General features: G+C 47.4%; 1 pseudogene; it reads left to right on the top strand.

Annotated features, from left to right (window-relative positions):
* Positions 1-5272: 5272 nt before the first annotated feature.
* The window catches only part of LOC121557209, a 61667-nt pseudogene continuing 52949 nt past the window's right edge, over positions 5273-13990 (top strand).

The raw sequence follows: 13990 nt of genomic DNA on the forward strand, positions 1-13990 counted from the left end.
GTCCCTCGAAGCCTACCATTGACTATGTACAGACCCAGCGTGCGACAGAGCTGCAGGAGTTGTGACCCGTTTTTGTTGGTTATGTTTTTAAGTTTGAGGGCCTGTAGTTTCTTAGAGCTCCCAAGTGGCGCAGTGGTCTAAGGCACTGCATCGCAGTGCTAGCTGTGCCACTAGAGATCCTGGTTCGAATCCAGGCTCTGTCGTAGCCGGCCGCGACGGGAGACCCCATGTGGGGCGCACAATTGGCCCAGGGTAGGGGAGGGAATGGCTGGCAGGGATGTAGCTCAGTTGGTAGAGCATGGCGTTTGCAACGCCAGGGTTGTGGGTTCGATTCCCACGGGGGGCCAGTATGATAAAATAATTATAATGTATGCACTCACTAACTGTAAGTCGCTCTGCTAAATGACGTAAATGTTGTGCCTAGGGGGGCATATGGGGGGAGGGAATGCTGTCACCTCCAGGTAGGTGTTTGTCCCCCCTGTGTGCTGAGGGTGTCAGGTTCTTGTCCAGTTCTGGCATTTAGGTCGCACAGACTAGTACATGTCCCTGGGTCTGGAAATGATTGATTTCCCCATCCAGGATGGAGAAGCTGTCTTCATTAAAGTATGGGAATTCTAGTGGGTGGATATAGGTAGCACACAGGAGGACATTTTTCTGTGTTGAGATCATTTCCTTATTAATTTCTAGCCAGATGTAAAATGTTCCTGTTTTGATTAATTTAATAGAGTGAGTTAGGTCTGCTCTATACCAAATTAGCATACCCCCTGAGTCCCTTCCCTGTTTCACACCTGGTAGTTTGGTGGATGGGACTACCAGCTCTCTGCAACCTAGAGGGCAACCAGTGGATCCATCTCCTCTATACCATGTTTCTTGTAGGATGACAGTGTCTGTATTTCTGTAAGTCCAGGTTCCTGCTCTTTAGGCCAAAGGCAGATGACCTCAGGCCTTGGATATTCCAGGATGAGATACATGCCATTGGCTCTCTCTCTCTCTCTCTCTCTCTCTCTCTCTCTCTCTCTCTCTCTCTCTCTCTCTCTCTCTCTCTCTCTCTCTCTCTCTCTCTCTCTCTATCGCTCTCCTTTCTCTCTCTCTCTCTCTGTCTCTCTCTCTGTCTCTCTCTCTCTCTCTCTCTCTCTCTCTCTCTCTCTCTCTCTCTCTGTCTCTGTCTCTCGATCTCTCTCTCTCTCTCTCTCTCTCTCTCTATCTCTCTCTCTCTCTCTCTCTCTCTCTCACTCTCTCTCTCTCGATCTCTCTCTCTCTCTCTCTCTCTCTCTCTCTCTCTCTATCCTGATTCCTTTTTTGTTCTTAGGGTGTGTTTGTATTGCTTCAGTGTTTCCCCATATTGAAGGCGTATATTTTTGTTGTCTGGGTCTCTGTGTTTTTGATTAGATATATTTCTCAATAACTTTCTTAGATTTTTGCATTCATTATCAAACACATTTTCATTATCTATTCTTTTTGGTTTTGCTCTTATGTTTCTTAAGATTAGCCAAGGAGGCTAATTTGTCAAATATAAAGTTTATAATTCCAAACGGCCAAATTTACACCTTCATTGCTGTAGGAGAATGTTAAGGCTAAAAAAGTTGTCCAGGAGAGATTGTATTTTTGGCTACTAATTGCTTTTTGGTAGATTTCTGTACTGTTTGCACTCCATCTATAGGTCTGTTTAGTACCATGTAATTTATTGGGCCGTGATGCTTCATGGTTGGGTTCTGCTCTTCTCAGATACACTGTGATTTTACTGTGGTCTGAGAGAGGTGTTAGTGGGCTGACTGTGAAGGCTCTGAGAGACTCTGGGTTGAGGTCGGTGATGAAGTAGTCTACAGTACTGCTGCCAAGGGATGAGCTGTAGGTGTACCTACCAAAAGAGTCCCCTCTTAACCTACCATTGACTATGTACAGACCCAGTGTTCGACAGAGCTTCAGGAGCTGTACTCAATTTTTGGTTGTTGCTTCCCCGGTAGGTGTTTGTCCCCATGACTGTTAGTGTCTAGTTCTTCTGCTGTTCTAGCATTCAGGTCTCCACAGACCAGCACGTTGCCTTGGGCCTGAAAGGGACTAATCTCCCCCTCTAGAATGGAGAAACTCTCTTCATTGAAGTAGGGTGACTCTGAGGGGGGAATGTATGTGGCACAGAGGAAGACGTTTCTATCTGTTAAGATAGCCTCCTTGTTGATTTCTAACCAGATAAATAATTATCCTGTTTTGATCAATTCGATTGAATGAGTTAGTTCAGATTTATACCATATTAGCATTCCCCCTGAGTCTCTGCCCTGTGTGATTCCTTTTAATTTGGTGGATGGTACGATTATCTCCCTATAACCTAGTGGACAGTGTCACGCCCCTGGCTCTGGGGACTCTTGTATGTTGAGCCAAGGTGTTAATTTCTTTGTGTAGTGTCTATGTTTCGCTTTCTATGTTCTGTTCTAGGTTATGTGTTTCTATGTTGGCCGGGGGTGGTTCTCAATCAGAGGCAACGAGAATCAGCTGTTGCTTGTTGTCTCTGATTGGGAACCATACTTAGGCAGCCTTTTGTGCACTTGTGATTCGTGGGATCTTGTTCCGTGTTGGTTTTATGTTATTGACCGAGGACTTTTTCACGTATCGTTTTGTTGTTATTGTTAAAGTACCTATTAAAGTATGTACTCATATCACGCTGCGCCTTGGTCCACTTTTCATGACGAACGTGACAGACAGCCAGTGGACACATCACCTCTGCACCATGTTTCCTGTAGTACTACAATATCAACACCATCAATTTCTTTAAGAAGTCTGGGTTTCTGCTCTTTAGCCCAAAAGCAGAGGACTTCAATCCTTGTAAATTCCAACATGCAATGTAAAAATACTTCATAACTGTTTTTTCTTTACCTTCAAAATGAGATAAAACGCTCACAATCCAACAAGAACTATTAAAATAGGATTTTTCAATTAACGTAAACTCTTATTATGCAAATGTGATTTGTTTATCATTTAAGATAGTATTTGTGTCATGCCACTTGGGTGGATGTAGTGTGAGGGATGGTGGAGTTCTTGTGCTCATCTTTACCATGACCCTCGGCCTATCACATGTGAGCATAGTAGATTCAGCATTTGTTTGATGTCACTCGTTTCGTTGGTGGGAGCTGGACCAGTTGCTCCTCTCACAGCCTGTGCATAGCTCTGTCTGCCGGGCTGTGGCTCCTCCAGGTGTGGGTCTGCGGTGGGGGTGGGGAGGGGGGTGTTAGGCCTCTCCACTATGGTGGGAAGAGAGGTGCTGGATGGGCCTTTTTGGGTGGGGATAGTGGGGGGTGAGGGGTGGTGCTGGTGGAGTTTGTTCTTGTGGGAGGGCATGTCACTGGTGGTGTCCTTCTCTCTCTCTGCTCTCTCCTTAATGGTCTGAAAGTCTGTTTCAAACAGCCTAAGGTTACCTTGCACCATGACAGTCCCAGTCTTGTAGAGGTTGATTGTTATCATGGTGCTGTCAGGGTCGTCTGTCTCTTTTGACTTTCAGCTTCCACCCGTTACAGATTCCCTCTTTCTTTACGGATGGGTAGTGAGAGCAGACTGCTGAGCGCTCATGCATTTGGCTGGGTCAGTGAGAAAGATGAGATTACTCACATCACCGTTTTTGTAGAAAAGGTCTGTGAAAAGGGTTTCTGGCCTTTCCTTTAGTAGATTCTGTTTTAAAGCTTTCCTCATTGTGTCATTTTTGGCCTCTGGAGGGGTAGAGAATGGACTCAGCGCTGAGGGGGAGTGGGGACATGGAGCCTGTGTCCTCTGGGGGGGTGGAGATCTCTCTCTCTCTTTCTCTCTCTCTCTCTCTCTCTCTCTCTCTCTCTCTCTCTCTCTCTCTCTCTCTCTCTCTCTCTCTCTCTCTCTCTCTCTCTCTCTCTCTGTCTCTCTCTCTCTCTCTCTCTCTCTCTCTCTGTCTCTCTCTCTCTCTCTGTCTCTCTCTCTCTCTCTCTCTCTCTCTCTCTCTCTCTCTCTCTCTGTCTCTCCTCCCTCTCTCTCTCTCTCTCTCTCTCTCTCTCTCTGTCTCTCTGTCTCTCTCTGTCTCTGTCTCTGTCTCTGTCTCTGTCTCTGTCTCTCTCTCTCTCTCTGTCTCTCTGTCTCTCTGTCTCTCTCTCTCTCTCGCTCTCTCCTTTCTCTCTCTCTATCCTTTCTCTCTCTATCCTTTCTCTCTCTCTCTCTGGCTCTGTGGTGTATTGAGTGAGTGGGTGGTTTGTGCTGAGAGATGGATTGTTGCGTGGGAGTGAAGTATCATTGAGGTATATGTGCGTTATGCGTTGTGTGCGTGTGTCTGTGTGTGTGTGTCAGTGAGTTGTAGTGCGTGTGTGTTAGTGAGTTGTGGTGGTGTGTGTGTGTCTTAGTGAGTTTCAGTGTGTTATTGGGTTGAAATGGTGTGTGTGTGTGTGTGTGTGTGTGTGTGTGCGCGCGTGTGCGAGAGAGAGAGAGCATCAGATGCAGGCTGGGGACAGAAGATATCACTATTTGTATCATAACCTGATATGATTTGTATGATAACCTCTCCCCATCTCTTTCTCCATCTCTCTCTCTCTCTCTCTCTCTCTCTCTATCGCTCTCTCTCTCTCTTTCTCTCTCTTGCTCTCTTTCGCTCTCTCTCTCTCTTTCTCTCTCTCTCCCCATCTCTCTCTCTCTCTCAATTAATTTCTATTTCAATTCAAGGGGATTTATTGGCATGGGAAACAAATGTTTATGTTTAAAAAAAATTATGCTTCTCACCCAATCAGCAGCTCATCACATGGAATATAATCTCTATTAAAACTAAATAGTACTGTCTGCTACTCTTACTAAAACCACTTACACTCTCTCTCCCTCTCTTTCTCTCTCTCTCTCTCTATCGCTCTCTCTCTCTCTCTCTCTCTCTCTCTCTCTCTCTCTCTCTCTCTCTCTCTCTCTCTCTCTCTCTCTCTCTCTCTCTCTCTCTCCCCAATTTCAATTCAATGGGCTTTATTGGCATGGGAACATACTGTATGTTATATTGCCAAAGCAAGTGAAATAGACAATAAACTAAAAGGGAAATAAACAATCAGTAAACACTCAGAAGTATTATTGGATGTGTACGGTGTTGTAACAATGTGCAAGTAGTTGAAGTATGAAAGGGAAAGTAAATAAACAGATAAATATAGGTTGTATTTACAATGTTCTCTCTCTCCCTCTCCCCATCTCTCTCTCTCTCCATCTTTCTACTCTCTCTCTCCCTCTCTCTCTCTCCCTCTCTCCATCTCTCCCCCCCCCCCCATCTCTCTCTCTCTCTCTCCCACTTTTCTAGTGTGTTGTTTTGTGGTCCATAAGCGTTGCCATGAGTTCGTCACCTTCCAGTGTCCTGGAGCAGATAAGGGGCCTGATTCAGACGTGAGTATAAAAACCCTTTGTGTGTGTGTCTGTGTGGGATTTCGTGGGTTGATCTATTTTGTGCGTCCGTCTCTGCCTTTTTGTTTAAGACCGACACATTCACTCACTGACTCACACAGACGCACACACGCTACGTACCCTCAGTGATACTCCTCAATCCCTCAGGAGTGCCCTTCTCTCCTTCACTCCCCCTCAAGTGTTCCTGTAGTGCCTAAGTAATGCTCTTTTATGCCCCTTATTCTACCTGGAACACTTCTCCTCTCAGGACTCAACCCTTTAGTCCTTCTACTAGTCTACCCGTATCTCCCTTTCTCTATCTCCCTCTCTCCTCTTTTCTCTCCTTCACTCCCTCCATCTTTCTCTATTTCTTTTTTAATTCCTTCTCTCTCTCCCCCTCTCTCTCCTTCCCTCCCTTCTCTCTCTCTCTCTCTCTCTCTCTCTCTCTCTCTCTCTCTCTCTCTCTCTCTCCCTCCCTCTCTCCTCCCTCCCTCCCTCCTCCCTCCTCCCTCCCTCCCTTCTCTCTCTCTCTCTCTCTCTCTCTCTCCCTCCCTTCTCTCTCCCCTCCCCTCTCTCTCTCTCTCTCTCTCCCTCCCTTCTCTCTCCCCTCCCCCCCTCTCTCTCTCTCTCTCTCCTTCCCTCCTTCTCTCTCTCTCTCTCTCTCTCTCTCTCTCTCTCTCTCTCTCTCTCTCTCCTTCCCTCTCTCTCTCTCTCTCTCTCTCTCTCTCTCTCTCTCTCTCTCTCTCTCTCTCTCTCTCTCTCTCTCTCTCTCCCTCCCTTCTCTCTCCCTCCCTCTCTCTCTCTCTCTCTCCTTCCCTCCCTCTCTCTCTCTTTCTCTCTCTCTCCCTCACCTAGTTCTGTCTAAGTAGAGCATGTATGACAGAATAAATATGTTCCTAATTCTGCTCTACCTGTGGCTATCTCTGCCCTCCCTCCCTCCCTCTCCCTCCCTCCTCCCTCCCTCCCTCCCTCCCTCCCCCTCCCCCCTCCATCCCTCCCATTCTGTTCTATTTAGAGAGCCCCTGTAACTCCCTCACTCATTTCCATTGACATTTTAGTAATTTCATGCATTTTCTAGACTTATGTTTGGATTCAGTCTTTAATGATTATGATCACTCCACCCTGTGTGAAGTGACCAAATTAAAAATGTTGATATCAACCTGGTCACATTGTAAGATTGGCTTCAGTCGTCACATTCTCCGATTTTGGCAAGCCGAGGCAACGTCAGCCGACGTAGGCTACGTCAACTGCAAGCGTTGTACTTAATCTGAGCATGTGCCAAACAAGGAAATGGTTCCAATCGTTTTTCCACCATTCATTTTAGAAACACTTAAAATAAGGGCTGTGTTTCATGTGGGCTTACCCTGGCGTGACGTTTAGATAACCGTGTAAATCTCTCTAGGACAAGGTGAATTTTATCAATATATATATATATGTCCATGGTGTGAAGTGAGCGCACCTGTCTCCTGTACTGAGGCTCTGTCCATGGTGTGAACTGGGCATCCTTCAGACACACACCTATAACCCCATGCCTCTCACGGCTGTCAGGCCTGCGTGTCAGAGAGAACCCAAGACCTATGCTTACCTTCTCCAAAGTGGTCTTCCCGGGTCTCTGAATGGACACCAGTCTCAACGTCAACAGTGAAGAGGCGACACCCCGGGATGCTGACCTTCTAGGCAGAGTTGCAAAGAAAAAGCCATATGTCAGACTGCCCATCTTTAATCTTTTCTTTTTAATTGGCCAGTCTGAGATATGGCTTTTTCTTTGCGGGTACTATTTAATGAAGCTGCCAGTTGAGGACCTGTGAGGCGTCTGTTTCTCAAAGTAGACACTCTAATGTATTTGTCCTCTTGCCCAGTTGTGCACCGGGCCTCCCACTCCTCTTTCTATTCTGGTTAGAGACAGTTTACGCTGTTCTGTGAAGGGAGTAGTACACAGCGTTGTACGAGATCTTCAGTTTCTTGGCAATTTCTCGCATGGAATAGCCTTCATTTCTCAGAACAAGAATAGACTGACGAGTTTCAGAAGAAAGTTCTTTGTTTCTGGCCATTTTGAGCCTATAATCGAACCCACAATTGCTGATGCTCCAGATACTCAACTAGTCTCAAGAAGGCCAGTTTTATTGCTTCTTTAATCAGCACAACAGTTTTCAGCTGTGCTAACATAATTGCAAAAGGGTTTTCTAATGATCAACTTGGATTAGCAAACACAACGTGCCATTGGAAAACAGGACTGATGTTTGCTGATAATGGGCCTCTGTACGCCTATGTAGATATTCCATAAAAAAAATCTGCCGTTTCCAGCTACAATAGACATTTACAACATTAACAATGTCTACACTGTATTTCTGATCAATTTGATGTTATTTTAATGGATAAAAAAAATTGCTTTTCTTTCGAAAACAAGGACATTTCTAATAGACCCCAAACTTATGAACGGTAGTGTATGTACCAACATGTTAACTTTGGTCTTGGTGGTAATGGTTCACAGGGGAATTGCCTCCGGGTACCCGGTGGCATAGTCTACCCCCCCACTGGGATATGTTGGTATCCTCGCCCAGACTTTGGGACAGGTCCAACAAGGTCTATCCTCTCAAAATGGGGTCTCAATGATGGGTATCGGAATGAGAGGAGCTCTGGTACGCCCTGCTGAGGCAGTGGGACACACCTCCGACAGTAGCCGTGCGACGGCCGTCTAGATTCCAGGCCAGTAAAAAAAAAAGTCTGTATGATTCGTTCCCTTGTCTTTTTCCTCGCCCAGATGAGCGCCCAAGACGTGAGAGTGGGCCAGCTGGAGAACAACTGGAACACACACTTTGGGCACTAGGAGCTGGGATACAAGGTCTCCCCCTACCTAGGAGCTGGGATACAAGGTCTCCCCCTACCTAGGAGCTGGGATACAAGGTCTCCCCCTACCTAGGAGCTGGGATACAAGGTCTCCCCCTAGCTAGGAGCTGGGATACAAGGTCTTCCCGTACCTAGGAGCTGGGATACAAGGTCTCCCCCTAGCTAGGAGCTGGGATACAAGGTCTTCCCCTACTTATGGCTGTTGACCGTATTACCGCAACACCGGCAGTCATGACCGCCGTAAAATTCACTTGACCGTTGAGTCACGGTAATCTCCTTTTATGCACTCTGGACATGCGTTGGTAGTACCCAACTGGCTAACTACCATCAGGTCCTAATGGCCTGGTACCCAACTGGCTAACTACCATCAGGTCCTAATGGCCTGGTACCCAACTGGCTAACTACCATCAGGTCCTAATGGCCTGGTACCCAACTGGCTAACTACCATCAGGTCCTAATGGCCTGGTACCCAACTGGCTAACTACCATCAGGTCCTAATGGCCTGGTACCCAACTGGCTAACTACCATCAGGTCCTAATGGCCTGGTACCCAACTGGCTAACGACCATCAGGTCCTAATGGCCTGGTACTCAGGGCTCTAGTGTCCCTCCGACCACTCTGACATCAATGCAAATGCGATAGAAAAACATAACACTTATCATCAAAACAGTATCGTGCTTTTTAAAACTCACTTTACTGTGATTGATCAATTTGAAGAAGAGAAGTTCTACAGCAGGTTCAAACTGAGTGTAAAACAGGGTCATTGTGGATGTTGTTTCAAAGTCTAACACAACAACATGGACAGGCCCCAAAAAAAAAAAAACGTTATTAAAATAATGATTGTGCCATTATATAATACATAGCCTACTGCATATTACGCGTGGCAGAAAAACGAAACATTTAATTTGATTTAAGATGTCTTTGGTACATAATTGGTCTAGCCTATAGTCGAAAAATTAAACTAATTCTAGTGATCACCTTTTCAGTGTGGACTGTATTATTATGCATAATGGCTGGACTGGTTACCTTACGAACGGAGAGCCCTAGGGGATGCTATTGGTTCATTGGGAGAGAACGTAGAGCCGTAGGGGATGCTATTGGTTCATTGGGAGAGAACGTAGCGCCCTAGGGGATGCTATTGGTTCATTGGGAGAGAACGAGAGCCGTAGGCGATGCTATTGGTTCATTGGGAGAGAACGTAGAGCCGTAGGGGATGCTATTGGTTCATTGGGAGAGAACGTGAGAGCCCCTAGGGGATGCTATTGGTTCATTGGGAGAGAATGTAGAGCCCTAGACGATGCTATTGGTTCATTGGGAGAGAACGTAGAGCCCTAGGGGATGCTATTGGTTCATTGGGAGAGAGCGTAGGAGCCCTAGGGGATGCTATTGGTTCATTGGGAGAGAACGTAGAGCCCTAGACGATGCTATTGGTTCATTGGGAGAGAACGTAGAGCCCTAGGGGATGCTATTGGTTCATTGGGAGAGAACGTAGAGCCCTAGGGGATGCTATTGGTTCATTGGGAGAGAACGTGAGCCCTAGGGGATGCTATTGGTTCATTGGGAGAGAAACGTAGAGCCCTAGGGGATGCTATTGGTTCATTGGGAGAGAACGTAGAGCCCTAGGGGATGCTATTGGTTCATTGGGAGAGAAACGTAGAGCCCTAGGGGATGCTATTGGTTCATTGGGAGAGAACGTAGAGCCCTAGACGATGCTATTGGTTCATTGGGAGAGAACGTAGAGCCCCTAGGCGATGCTATTGGTTCATTGGAAGAGAACGTAGAGCCCTAGGGGATGCTATTGGTTCATTGGGAGAGAACGTAGAGCCCTAGGGGATGCTATTGGTTCATTGGGAGAGAACGTAGAGCCCTAGACGATGCTATTGGTTCATTGGGAGAGAACGTAGAGCCCTAGGGGATGCTATTGGTTCATTGGGAGAGAACGTAGAGCCCTAGACGATGCTATTGGTTCATTGGGAGAGAACGTAGAGCCCTAGGGGATGCTATTGGTTCATTGGGAGAGAACGTAGAGCCCTAGGGGATGCTATTGGTTCATTGGGAGAGACGTAGAGCCCTAGGGGATGCTATTGGTTCATTGGGAGAGAACGCGAGAGCCCTAGGGGGATGCTATTGGTTCATTGGGAGAGAACGTGAGAGCCCTAGGGGATGCTATTGGTTCATTGGGAGAGGAACGTAGAGCCCTAGGGGATGCTATTGGTTCATTGGGAGAGAACGTAGAGCCCTAGGGGATGCTATTGGTTCATTGGGAGAGAGCATGAGAGCCCTAGGGGATGCTATTGGTTCATTGGGAGAGAACGTAGAAGCCCTAGGGGATGCTATTGGTTCATTGGGAGAGAACGTAGAGCCCTAGGGGGATGCTATTGGTTCATTGGGAGAGACGTAGAGCCCTAGGGGATGCTATTGGTTCATTGGGAGAGAACGTAGAGCCCTAGGGGATGCTATTGGTTCATTGGGAGAGAACATTAGAGCCCTAGGGGATGCTATTGGTTCATTGGGAGAGAACGTGAGAGCCCTAGGGGATGCTATTGGTTCATTGGGAGAGAAGCAGGAGAGCCCTAGGGGATGCTATTGGTTCATTGGGAGAGAACGAGAGCCCCTAGGGGATGCTATTGGTTCATTGGGAGAGAACGTAGAGCCCTAGGGGATGCTATTGGTTCATTGGGAGAGAACGTAGAGCCCTAGGGGATGCTATTGGTTCATTGGGAGAGAACGTAGAGCCCTAGGGGGATGCTATTGGTTCATTGGGAGAGAGCATTAGAGCCCTAGGGGGATGCTGTTGGTTCATTGGGAGAGAACATAGAGCCCTAGGGGATGCTGTTGGTTCATTGGGAGAGAACGAGAGCCCTAGGGGATGCTATTGGTTCATTGGGAGAGAACGTAGAGCCCTAGGGGATGCTATTGGTTCATTGGGGAAGAACGAGCCCTAGGGGATGCTATTGGTTCATTGGGAGAGAACGTAGAGCCCTAGAGCGATGCTATTGGTTCATTGGGAGAGAACGTAGAGGCCCTAGGGGATGCTATTGGTTCATTGGGAGAGAAACGTAGAGCCCTAGGGGGATGCTATTGGTTCATTGGGAGAGAACGTAGAGCCCTAGGGGATGCTATTGGTTCATTGGGAGAGAAGCGTAGAGCCCTAGGGGATGCTATTGGTTCATTGGGGAGAGAACGTAGAGCCCTAGGGGATGCTATTGGTTCATTGGGAGAGGAACGTAGAGCCCTAGGGAGATGCTATTGGTTCATTGGGAGAGAGCGTAGAGCCCTAGGGGATGCTATTGGTTCATTGGGAGAGAACGTAGAGCCCTAGGGGATGCTATTGGTTCATTGGGAGAGAAACGTAGAGCCCTAGGGGGATGCTATTGGTTCATTGGGAGAGAACGTAGAGCCCTAGACGATGCTATTGGTTCATTGGGAGAGAAGCGTAGAGCCCTAGACGATGCTATTGGTTCATTGGAAGAGAGAGCGTGAGCCCTAGGGGATGCTATTGGTTCATTGGGAGAGAGCAGTAGAGCCCTAGGGGATGCTATTGGTTCATTGGGAGAGAACGTAGAGCCCTAGACGATGCTATTGGTTCATTGGGAGAGAACGAGAGCCCTAGGGGATGCTATTGGTTCATTGGGAGAGAGCAGTGAGCCCTAGACGATGCTATTGGTTCATTGGGAGAGAGCGTAGAGCCCCAGGGGATGCTATTGGTTCATTGGGAGAGAACGGAGAGCCCCAGGGGGATGCTATTGGTTCATTGGGAGAGAGCAGTAGAGCCCCAGGGGATGCTATTGGTTCATTGGGAGAGAACGTGAGAGCCCTAGGGGATGCTATTGGTTCATTGGGAGAGAACGTGAGAGCCCCAGGGGATGCTATTGGTTCATTGGGAGAGAACGTAGAGCCCTAGGGGATGCTATTGGTTCATTGGGAGAGAACGTAGAGCCCTAGGGGATGCTATTGGTTCATTGGGAGAGAACGTAGAGCCCCAGGGGATGCTATTGGTTCATTGATTGTGCAGGACGGCTTACTGTTAGCCTATATTTTTTATAGAGGGCATTTTTTTATATTTTCATAATTAATTGGGTGACAATTAGCTATATAGAATCTCACCACGGTGCGTTTCCATCTCCTCCTCTCTCTCCTTCATTCCTAGAGGGGGCAGAGGGGCTGTCAATAGTTTAGTACACTATATATACAAAAGTGGATTGGGCTATTTCAGCCACACCCGTTGCTGACAGGTGTATAAAATCGAGCACACAGCCATGTAATAGACAAACATTGGCAGTAGAATGGTCTTACTGAAGAGCTCAGTGACTTTTCAACGTGGCACCGTCATAGGATGCCATCTTTCCAACAAGTCAGTTCGTCACATTTCTGCCCCTGCTAGAGCTGCCCCCGGTCAACTGTAAGTGCTGTTATTGTGGAGTGGAAACGTCTAGGAGCAACAACGGCTCAGCCGCGAAGTGGTAGGCCACGCAATCTCACGGAACGGGACCGGCGAGTGCTGAAGCGCGTAGCGCGTAAAAAATCGTCTGTCCTCGGTTGCAACACTCACTACCGAGTCGGGCAGGCCATTATTTTGGCTACCATCGCTATGCCCCTATAGGATGACAAACCATATGCCATGGCCGTCTCAGTCACCAGATCTCAACCCAATTGAAAAAAAATGGGAGATTCTTCGAGCGGCTCCTGAGACAGCGTTTTCCACCATCATCAACAAAACACCAAATGATGGAATTTCTAGTGGAAGAATGGAGTCGCATCCCCTCCAATAGAGCTCCAGACTCTTGTAGAATCTATGCCAAGGTGCATTGAAGCTGTTCTGGCTGCTGGTGGCCCAATGCCCTATTAACACACTTTACCTGTATTTTAAAAGAGAAGGAAGACGTTTCTATGGCGTCTATAACAGAACTAGGTTAATTAGTCTTGTTACCGTGGGGATGGATGGACTATAATGAAACCTACATTTTCCTCCCCCCCGTGTGAAAACAGGAGAGCGCGCCAGACCCGAGAATATGATGAAAACAGTTCCCTAAGCACTGATCTAGAACCAGTTATTCTCCACTGAGAGCCTCACCTTCACCTCAGAGCTCAGAGATATCATCTGACCCTGGACCTGTGGCTAGGGGAGCAGTGACTGCCTGTGATTACTGTCTACTGCGGTACGCAATATTGGACAATTATGAAAAACAAAATGATCATGATAGCCACAGAGCGAGAAGGAGAGAGAGGGAGAGAGATGGGAGAGAGAAGGAGAGAGAGGGGAGAGAGAGAGAGAGAGAGAGAGAGAGAGAGAGAGAGAGAAGAGGAAGAAGAAAAGAGAGAGAGAGAGAGAGAGAGAGAGAGAGAGAGAGAGAGGGAGGGAGGGAGAGGGAGAGGAAGAGTCTCTTTCTCTCTCTGTCGTTCATGCATGTCACAAATCATCCTGTTATGATGGAGAGATGGTGTTTGGTGATTGGTTGTTGTCTTTCTGTTACCTGCGGCAACATCTCTCTGCCCCTCCCCCATCAACGCCCACACACACACATACAAACATGCGCACACACACACACACCGCACCCACTCAAACCCAATCTGACATCAAAGTACATATATATAAAAAACTCCCCCCTCCCTCTCTCTCTCCCTCTCTCTCTCTCTCTCTCTCTCTCTCTCTCGCTCTCTCTCTCTATCTCTCTTTCAATCTCTCTCCCCATCTCTCTCTCTCTCTCTTTCAATCTCTCTCTCCATCTGTCTCTCTCTTTCAATCTCTCTCTCCATCTCTCTCTCTCTTTCAATCTCCCTCCCATCTGTCT

The sequence above is a fragment of the Coregonus clupeaformis genome, unplaced genomic scaffold, assembly GCF_020615455.1.
Source record: "Coregonus clupeaformis isolate EN_2021a unplaced genomic scaffold, ASM2061545v1 scaf1801, whole genome shotgun sequence".
NCBI lineage: Eukaryota > Metazoa > Chordata > Actinopteri > Salmoniformes > Salmonidae > Coregonus > Coregonus clupeaformis.